A 10046-nucleotide genomic window follows, 5' to 3' on the forward strand; every position below is an offset into this window, starting at 1 on the left:
AAAATTGTTTTGTGGGAAATTTGAGTTAATAGTTGAATCTCGAATTTCGTTGAGTTTGTAAACTGAAGTTACTCTGCAACAATCACTATAACAATATTGTGGGAGACTTAAATTCCATAAGAACATTAAAACAGTATAAAAGCCGGTCGTTTCTGATTCAAAGTCTATTTTTCTAACATTGGACTTAGCGTAAGAAGAAACCAAAAATAAATAAAATCCTTGCTTAAAGGCACTGTAATTCCTTCCCTTCTTTTTCTGTGGAAAATTCTTTGGAAAAATAATAAGCTTTGGGACCGGAGGCTGAGGAATATAGGAGAAAAGAAGAGAGAAGTGTTTGTAAAAGTAAGATTAGTCTGCTCTTTTTTTAATGTTAAGGTTTTGAAGTAAACACTGAGAAATTGTTCTTCCACAATCCACTAAATAATATTTTTTTTAATTCGAAATGTTACTTGTTTTGGAGATCACTAAAACAATAGAAATAATAATTAAATTGTCAATGTGTCATACATTGAAGACTTTGATAACAACAATAATCACTAGGTGATGGAGAAAATCATACTAAATTTATAATCAGTTTGAAAAATGTAATTTACACCTCATTGTCATTTCATCAAATATCAACGTCACAAGTTCTCAACAAAAGGAAAAAGACATGAAAATCCTTCAAGATATGCTTTTGAAAAACCATTCAACATTTAACATATTCTGAGACTATGTTCAACAGCTCAAGGCGTCTTTAACCAAACGCAAGGACAATCTACTTGGACTGTATTCCACTATCAACATAAAGGTATGTAACTGTTTCTTAAAATGGCGACTAACATAACTACAAAAAGAAATACACCTCATCTTAAATAATTAAAAAGGGATAAATATCCATTTTCAATAAAAATTTAAAGGCATGGTAATTCTTCAGAGATAATATCTACATTAAGATGACGTTTGTTTATTACTACTAGTCTTGGGTTTGTCCCTATAATAATTATTATTATTATTATAAAATTTATATATTCTTTAAGAGTTTTGAGTTATAAAATAGAAATATTAGTGACGTGAAAAGTTTTAACTGCTAACTTCTTCTTTTTATTTTTTATTTTGGGAAAACGTTAAATGTGTATCCAACTTCAATTATATGTTTTTTCTCTTTAAGATTGTTATTCCTCTTTCATTTTAAGAAATACAAATTTAATGTTGTCCATATTTAAGTATTAAACTTTATAGCATTTATGTTACTCTCAAGCATCTTAATTTTATTGATAAAATAAATTTATTTTCACTATGAAAAATATGTTCAATTTTAGATGCATGAAGTATATATCTGTCTTTTGACCATTCAGTTTAATTAATGTTCCAATGAATGTCTACTTTCATAGTGATACATTGTTATTTAGCTCGAGATATATTTGTGGAGAAGATGACCTTGTATTGTGTCATTTGTGTGTATATATTTATATCCAAAAAATTGAAATTTATTATTCCAAAAAATAATAATTTTCTAGACTAAAATATATTTCACGAAATATATTTTTCTCTTTACAAACACAAGAATGTCAACTTTATTTTTTTACTTTTAGTTTTTTGCAAGATAGGAAATGTTGAAATGTCTACCGAGCAAGAAATATGTGAAGCATATAATTAAGATAATATAACTTCTAATGGTATGTGATGCCTAAATGAATACATATAAATGCATCTAACGAAATTAACCACGACATGCAGTTGTATATGTTATCCACAAATTAAAATCTCCGCCTCAAGCGTTCAGCAATAGGATTGTCTGTTTTTTAGTTAGAACTATATTTCCAAAACAAGAAACGAAAATAAAGTTATAATAAAATTCAACGTGGAGTCTGTAGTTGCATATTTGGTATATAAAAAAAAATTAACAAAAAAAAAAAAAAAAAAAAAACATATTTCTTACACAACTATGCCCTCACGCTTCAAGTTTTTAATTCCATAGTCTCCAAAAATTCAAAGAATTTAATGATTGAAAAAATTACAAAGAACATAGAACACCTCTAAGTTCTATAATTCAAACAGATTGACAATGGAATAGTTAATCACAATACACCACAAGAATCAACATACAAACACAAACAAAACGTGTATATTTCAAAGCCAAAAAGCACGTATAAGAATTATCTAGCTCAAAAGTCACTTTAGAGAAAGATCTTTAAAATCCTCTGATTTACTTCAATTGCCAGAAGAGTCATCAATTGTGAGCTTCCCCTTTTCTTTATTTTTTTTTCTTTTCAAAAGTTGAAGTGAACACTTCCGTCTTCAATTCCCTTAAATACGAAACAAAGAAAAAAAGAAATAGAAGTGAAGATGTGAAGGTCCCAATCTAGACACCAGATTTCGTAGTTCCAATATTAAATTAAATTACCTCATTTGATAGAGTTTGAATCTCTCAGTTGCCCAGCCGACTATAGCGCGGCGCGGTATAGCAAAATAGTGAACTAATATCGGGCCTTTCGGAGTGACATAAGGTCGATAACCTCCGAATGAATTATGAAATTCGTATCGAATTCAAAGAAATAACTTAACAATGATAAGCATGATAATATTTCCAGAATCATTGGAGAAGTATATCAAACTAATCTGGGAAAGAAGTAAGTAATTCATTAAAGAACATCTATAAGAAGTGATACATGAATGGAGTAGAATCATCGGGGTATATGCATCAGTACGCTAAATTTAGATTCGTGCCAAGGAAAGAGGAGTAGCAAACACCTCACATACCTTGTTTGTCGAGCGGTCACCTTGAACGAACCCTTATTCTAATGCTCGCTCTTTCCCCGAACCTCTATTGAAGAATATGTCCTTAGTTATAACCTATCATGTTTGTATATCATCGTTTATGAGTTGCATATCGAAAGGTGATTCGGCTTACGAGAATTTGGGCAGCATTTCCTCTGTTTCTACTACGCCCCCAAGTTTACAACAACAATCAACTCAGCACATGCAATACCAAGCTCAATCCCATATCTATATTACTCAATCAATATCATTCGATATAGGGTTGTCCCGTCTTTACCCAATTCGACTATATAAGTCATAATTTAGCGAATATATCCTTGAATTAACTTAATTTCATAGATGTAAAGGGAAGATCTTACCTTACTATGCTTGGATTGATCCTTGCTAGCTTGCAACTCGAGATCTCGCCTCCCTTGTTTCGTTCCACCACTAATTACAATACTATGATGTTTCCACAAGCTTCCTGAGCTAATTAGCAAATAAATTTGGAGTGACTAACAGCCAAGTGAGTAAAATATCTTGAAAGGAGTATTTGGAGGTATATAGAGGTGTTGAGGAGTTGGATGATGATGAAAATGAGGTGGGATGGGGTGTTTATACCCCCATAGGTCGGTTCCACCGCCTCAACTCGATAGCAACCTCGACAGACAGTCGAGCTTCTTGACGATATATCAAGTTGCACCCTCGAGTTGCATAGAGGAATTGTACAATTTTGTACGGGCCGTATCTTCCACCGTACATCACGGATTTGCGATCTATCAGTTGAATTGGAAAGAAAACTCTATGAACTTCAATTTTTTAAGGTTATGCATTCCATAACTCCTCATATTCTACGAGATATATCTCTCTCAAGATGGACCAAAAAATCCTGTCCAAAATTCTTCCAAGTTTTCCCAAAGTTTCGACAAACTTAATTTCTTTGGTTCGTTTGTTCTCCAATCCTTCCGTAACTTACTAAACATGAACTTAAACCCTTATAACCATAAGATAAACATGTATAATCTCATATAAACTTGAAGATAACTCCGGTGTCCAAGACTAGGACAACTAACATCAAACGAATCTCAACATACACAACTACGGAGTGTAACAGTTATGAAGCTGGGGGCATTCCCTTTGTAGATGTCCCAATCTTTTACAGACGAAACATTCAAGGGCATTGTTAGGATAGGGATCTGAGAGGCAATCTCCACGTCCTACCTTGGGGCACTTGGTCTGCTTGTGGCCCCTCTTATCACAATGGTAGCATATCTCGAGTCTCATGTAGCATTCGCCTAAGTGGCGTTTCCTACATGTAGGGCAATTCAGTATGTTGGTAAAAGCGACCCTCTTTTGTCTTTTTGTTATACGAGTGACTCTATTATAAGTCGGGGTCAGAGTTGCATTATCGGGAGGGGGAGTAAGAGCATATTCCCTTGAAACAAGAGCTTCAAATGCACCAAGGGTTCGGTCTATTCTCCCCATACGCTTTTGTGCAACTTGCTCCATTCCTGACAACTCTATCTGAAAGGAACATGTCGATACTGATTAGCTTTACATCTCTTTCTTCTTTTAGAGATGAGGTTTATTCGGTAGAAGGACAGAAGTTTGAACAATTTCTTACCGCATAGCCCTATGGTACGATCTAGAGTAGAAAGAATGGTAACTTTTCCTAAATACGCTGTAGCCTCCCAATTATAAGTGTTGTGCGCTTCACACCTATAAGTAGGACTCTACTAGACACGGTTTCATAAACTCCCTAAGACACTTGAACCTAGGCTCTGATACTAAGCTTTGTCACGCCAGGAACTATGGCCTGGGCATAACACCGGCACTCGGTGCCTTGCTGCATGTGACCGAGCGGACCACATGGCTTGCTGGTTCAACATGGGGTATGAACTAATGCGGAATATAATATAAACATGCATGGTGTGAGTAAAACATGAGATTAAATAATCATAAGTTCTGATAATACTATTATATCATGAATGAGGAAATATAGTAACGTGCTTGATAAGGCTAACTGTTGAACATCGACATGACATAGCTAGTCTAGTCTATGAAACCTCTAACATGAGTCTGACTGCTAAACTGTTTACCTTGTCAAGACCCATTTTAGCCTAGGTCATGCGGGCACCTACCATTCCCACCTCGGTAGACGAACCCTTAACTCAACGTTCATAATCAATAAATATAATAAAATAGCGGAAGAAGTAAATGACGTAAGTCTCATAATATAATATAATATAATATAATATAATATAATATAATATAATATAATATAATATAATATAATATAATATAATATAATATAATATAATATAATATAATATAGATAAGTGCGGAAGTAAATGAATCCACCCCAGTATCTGGTCTGGTCATACAAGAGCATCTAAATCCGAATAACTCTGGTCTGAATAGTAATACATAAAATGTCTCAAATCATCTCTTGAAAGAAAAGTAAGACATAAACAATAGAAGAGTCTTCGAGGTCAGCGGAGGCCATGCTCACCCTGGAAAACTCAAGTAGGAGCTGAGGAGTCGATCAGCCACGAGTCAGAGAAGTAGATCCGGCCTGATACTCTGCATTCATAAAAGAATACAGCAAGTGCAGGTCAGTACAAACTATAGTACTGGTAGGCATCACAGGCCGACTAAGCATAGTTAACACTAGGGGTGTACGTGGACCGGGTTGGTTCGGGTTTTTCAAATACCAAACCAAACTAATTGTGTTGGGTTTTTAAATCGACAAACCAAACCAAACCAATAAAATTCGGGTTTTCCGACCTCGATTTTTTTCGAGTTTTTCGGTTTTCTCGGGTTTTTTTTTCCATACAAAATATAACTTTTACTTCAAATATTTCTTTAGTCCTAGTAATATCCAACTATATAATTAAAGTATTTCTTAAGAAAATAACAAAAATGTGAAACGTTTGATGGCATTGTAATAAAATATTCAACAAAAAATATAATGAAATAGCATAAAATAAATTTAGCTAATTAATAAGGAATAATGAAAATGATCATCATATAAAACTACTAAATCATGCTAAAATAAGTACGGCTAGTAAGTATTAATTACAGGATAAATAAAAAAGAAATTAAGTTATGTTATTTCATTATCTAAATTAACAATGCAAAACTAAAGAATAGATATATATCCAACATTATTATCATCCCTAGTGTTAGGATTGAATTACTTTTGTTAGCATTAATACTGATTTGGTTTTGACTTTCTTTGAGTTACTAACATCTATGAGCTATAAATCTTATTGGAACATTCAAAATTTTAAGTCCAAACTACTTGAAATAATATGTTAAAAGACAAAAATTATGAAAAAACTTAAGAGATATTAATAAATTACATTATAAGTAAATCTTTTATGTATAAAATATTTTAAAATTTTATATACATGTAATGTCGGGTTGGTTTGGTTCGGTTTGACTTTTTTTAGTTAAAACCAAACCAAACCAATTATGATCGGTTTTTTTTTTTCCAACACTAAACCAAATCAAACCAAACCACTACTCGGATTTTTTTCTCGGTTTGATCGGATTATCGGTTTGGTGCGGTTTGTCGGTTTACTTTGTACACCCCTAGTTAACACAATTCAGAAAATAACGTAGATAAACAAGTAAACCAATCACGCATGAGACAATATAATCGTAACCGAGTATCCGTCAACACCTATGCAAGTATCTAACTCCAATATAACAAGTTTGAGTATATCTAATCCTTTAACAATCAACACTATAGAATCAACAACACAATCGTCACAATACAGTCATCACGACATCTCACTCAAGTCAAAATGCAATGCAATGCAATAATGGTATGAATGTGATGCCATGCCATGCTATGCAAATGAGATGTACACATGTACTCCGGACGGAAATATCAACGTCTCGGCAGCACAACCCAGTGTGACTCGCGAAATCTGAGTGCCACCCATCCAGAATCTTTGCCAAACAGACAGACGGGACCCTAGCTAATTGCTCACAGAGGGAGTCTCACCGGCACAACTCTAGGGGACCCGCGGAGCCCATGCACTACAATCGATTTCGGGATAACATCGGAGTAGGCCATGCGACAACGATGCCGAATATAACCATCGGACATCGGCCTCCTCATAATCACTCAAAAGAGTTGTCAAATATCAGTTTCATAAATCAACGATTCCGAAATTGAACCTCGAACATCGGCCTCCTCACAATCACTCAAGTAAAAGAGTTTATCAAGTATCAGTTTCATATAAACAACGATTTCGGAATGGATCTTCGGACATCGGCCTTTTCACAATCACTCAAGTAAAAGAGTTTATCAAATATCAGTTTCGCTCGATCAACGATACCGGATCATCTTGGGATATCGCCCATACATGATAATATGAGAGAATGCGTGCAATGCATATGTCAATCATCAACAAGTAAGCTCAATATCACAAGTTCCTCGACGGGGTATGCCAAAAATATATCACGTCACAATACCCAACGGTGGGTATGCCAACGTATATCGATAACTCGAAGTACCCGACGGTGGGTATGCCAATATATATATCAATAACTCAAGTACTGACGGTGGGTACGCCAATAATGTATCATAGTAAAAATACAACAACGGGTATGTCGGTCCTTTCCCAAATCGGGACAACAAGCGACATTCGCTATCTACCAACTACACGTGGCATCAAGCCAACACACATTAAACAATCGGACACGTATAATGGGGTGGCTAGTCTGACACACATCGGGGCCCAACCTAAGGCAATATCCATCCCAACTTCACTTAGAAGGTTCATGTTGTCTACGACATCATAATCTAAATATGTAATTCACTATACTAAGTCTGCAAAGGTAAACCATAACCTACCAGATCGCCGAACCGCAACTTTTGACAAGTCACTCTATCGCCTTGCCCTTCCTACAAGCTCGGTACCAAAGTAGTCTAAGCATAATTGAATTCTAAATTAGAAATCATGAATAATGATACTAATATTGCTATGATATCAATTAGGTCCATTTTAACCATAGAAATTGGGGAAACAGGCCCACAAGGGTGAAACAATAAATTCACGGGTAAAATACCAAATTGAATCCTAGGTAATCATAACCCAATCATTAATTATTGATTTAGCTCAAGAATTATCCCCAAATCTGATTCCTAGTAAAAACCCCCAAATTGGGTATGAAGCCTAATTCTCCAAATCCAAAATTCAACGTTAAAGTGAAAGATATATGATTACTAAGCTTAGATTCATCAAGGTTTATTATCAACATCATCAATTTATCATATAGGACCATAAGGGGAAAATCTCCCAAAACCCTTCTTCAAATTCCAACTCTAAGGGATTGTAAAGGGGGGGGGGGGATTCTAAGATGATTGTGGCTAAGGAAGAGTAAAGGATTGGGCAAAGTTTACCTCCAAGAGTTTCTTCAAATTATCTCCAAGCCTTTCTCTAGGCTCCGATGCGAGATATGAAACAATGAGGGTCTAAGTCTTATTTAGGACACATTAAATGAAATAACCGCCGTGACCGCCGCGACGGAGGGTGCCGCTGCGATGCATCGCTATGGCGGCGGGCCCTTTGCGCCGACGGTATGGTCTATATTGCCCGTCACTACCCAAGCGGTCATCACACCGCCACAACGGTACCGCTGGGGCGGTTCTGGTGCCGCTATTGCGGGCACCAGATACCAGATTTCTCGAATTTCTCTAAGTCTTCAATCCGATTTTTGGGTTATTCCCGAGGCCACCTGTTCACAATCCGACCACCTAAAACCATACAAACATACGCTACGAACGCACTCGTGGTCTCAAAATTTCCAACGGATGTCTTGTTGACCGAGTCAACCATCGGTGCCTACTTCTCGTTTCCCATCCAAAGTCCGAAATGTACCAAAATGCATTGGGAACCAAACCAATCATACATACAAGTTATAAACAATCATCCGGACCTCTCGGAGTTAGCGAAACTCCGGAAAAGGCCCGTTTGCCTAAAAGTCAACCTCGGGTCAAAAGTGAGTCAATCAATGCTCGGAAGTAGCGAAAGTGCCAAAAGAGCCATAACGACCAAACGGGTCGTTACATACTTGGACAAGGCTCCCGGCATATCTTAACTGCATAACTGACATGAGATAAATAAAGATAACACCCCGAATGAGATGGAGCTCATCACTAGCTGATATGAGCAATAGTTCTAACGAGCAGATCCGCTGTTCTATAAATCACTACCTTTATCGTGAAATACAGGCCCCCAGGCAATAAAAAGGGGACTTCAGTACATTTGAATTGTCTTTTGGTATGTAAAGAAACTGAATGAAATAAACATGGCACATGAAATAATAGAACTGAAACTATAAGCTAAATATGAACATGAGCATCATCTGACATGAATAAATTTATAACATGAGTAAAAAAATTTTAAGTACATATGTATATTTGTATATTATGGGAGAGCCGTAGTATAACCGACAACATGCAATCACCATGTGGGTACGTGGCCCGACCAGCAGAGCAGCCCCACACCTTGTCAGGGTATGTGACATAAGTATGACATGAAAGGATCCAATTCAATTGTCTGAAGGTGTCGTCCTAATCTGGGTGGATCGACCTTTACGCTACATTGACATACGTAGTTTCAGGCTGTCTGAGCCTTCTCGGTAAACCTATCTTTGCTCCCAAAAATATTAACATGGCTATAGATGGCATTTGAGCCGTGGTTTGTGTAACATAACTTGTAAGCATGACTTGTAGACATGATTCGTAAACATGGCTTGTAAACATGATTCGTGAGTATAATATAGCATGAATATAAGTGTATAGTACAACTTGTATGAAAACATGGAAAGCATGTAGATTTTCATGAAAATAAGCATACTAGTTCATATCTTGCATTTAAGAACCCATGGAATGCAAAGCATGGGTGTTCATGGATTATGGACGGATTCCCAATAACCAAAAATGAAATATTAAGAATGTTGACACCTAATTTTTGACCTCCCACAATTTGCTTTAATTAGGGGTGTCAAATGGGCGGATTCAGCTGAAATTGGCCTAATCAAAATAGGCTGAGGTAATAAATGGGTTGGGCTAACATTGGCCCAAAAGTTAATTGGACTGAAATGGGTTGGGCTGAATTGGGCTAAAAATGGGCTGGGTCATGACCCGCCCAGCTTGACCCAGTTTTTTTGAAGGGTCTATTTTCTAGAAAAATATTTTTCGCGAAAAATATTTTCGCGGATTTTTCGTGAAAAATATTTTTGAGGAAAACATTTTCCGTGGTAAATATTTTCGACAAAAACATTTT

Source organism: Lycium ferocissimum, unplaced genomic scaffold (genome assembly GCF_029784015.1).
Source record: "Lycium ferocissimum isolate CSIRO_LF1 unplaced genomic scaffold, AGI_CSIRO_Lferr_CH_V1 ctg2577, whole genome shotgun sequence".
Lineage (NCBI taxonomy): Eukaryota > Viridiplantae > Streptophyta > Magnoliopsida > Solanales > Solanaceae > Lycium > Lycium ferocissimum.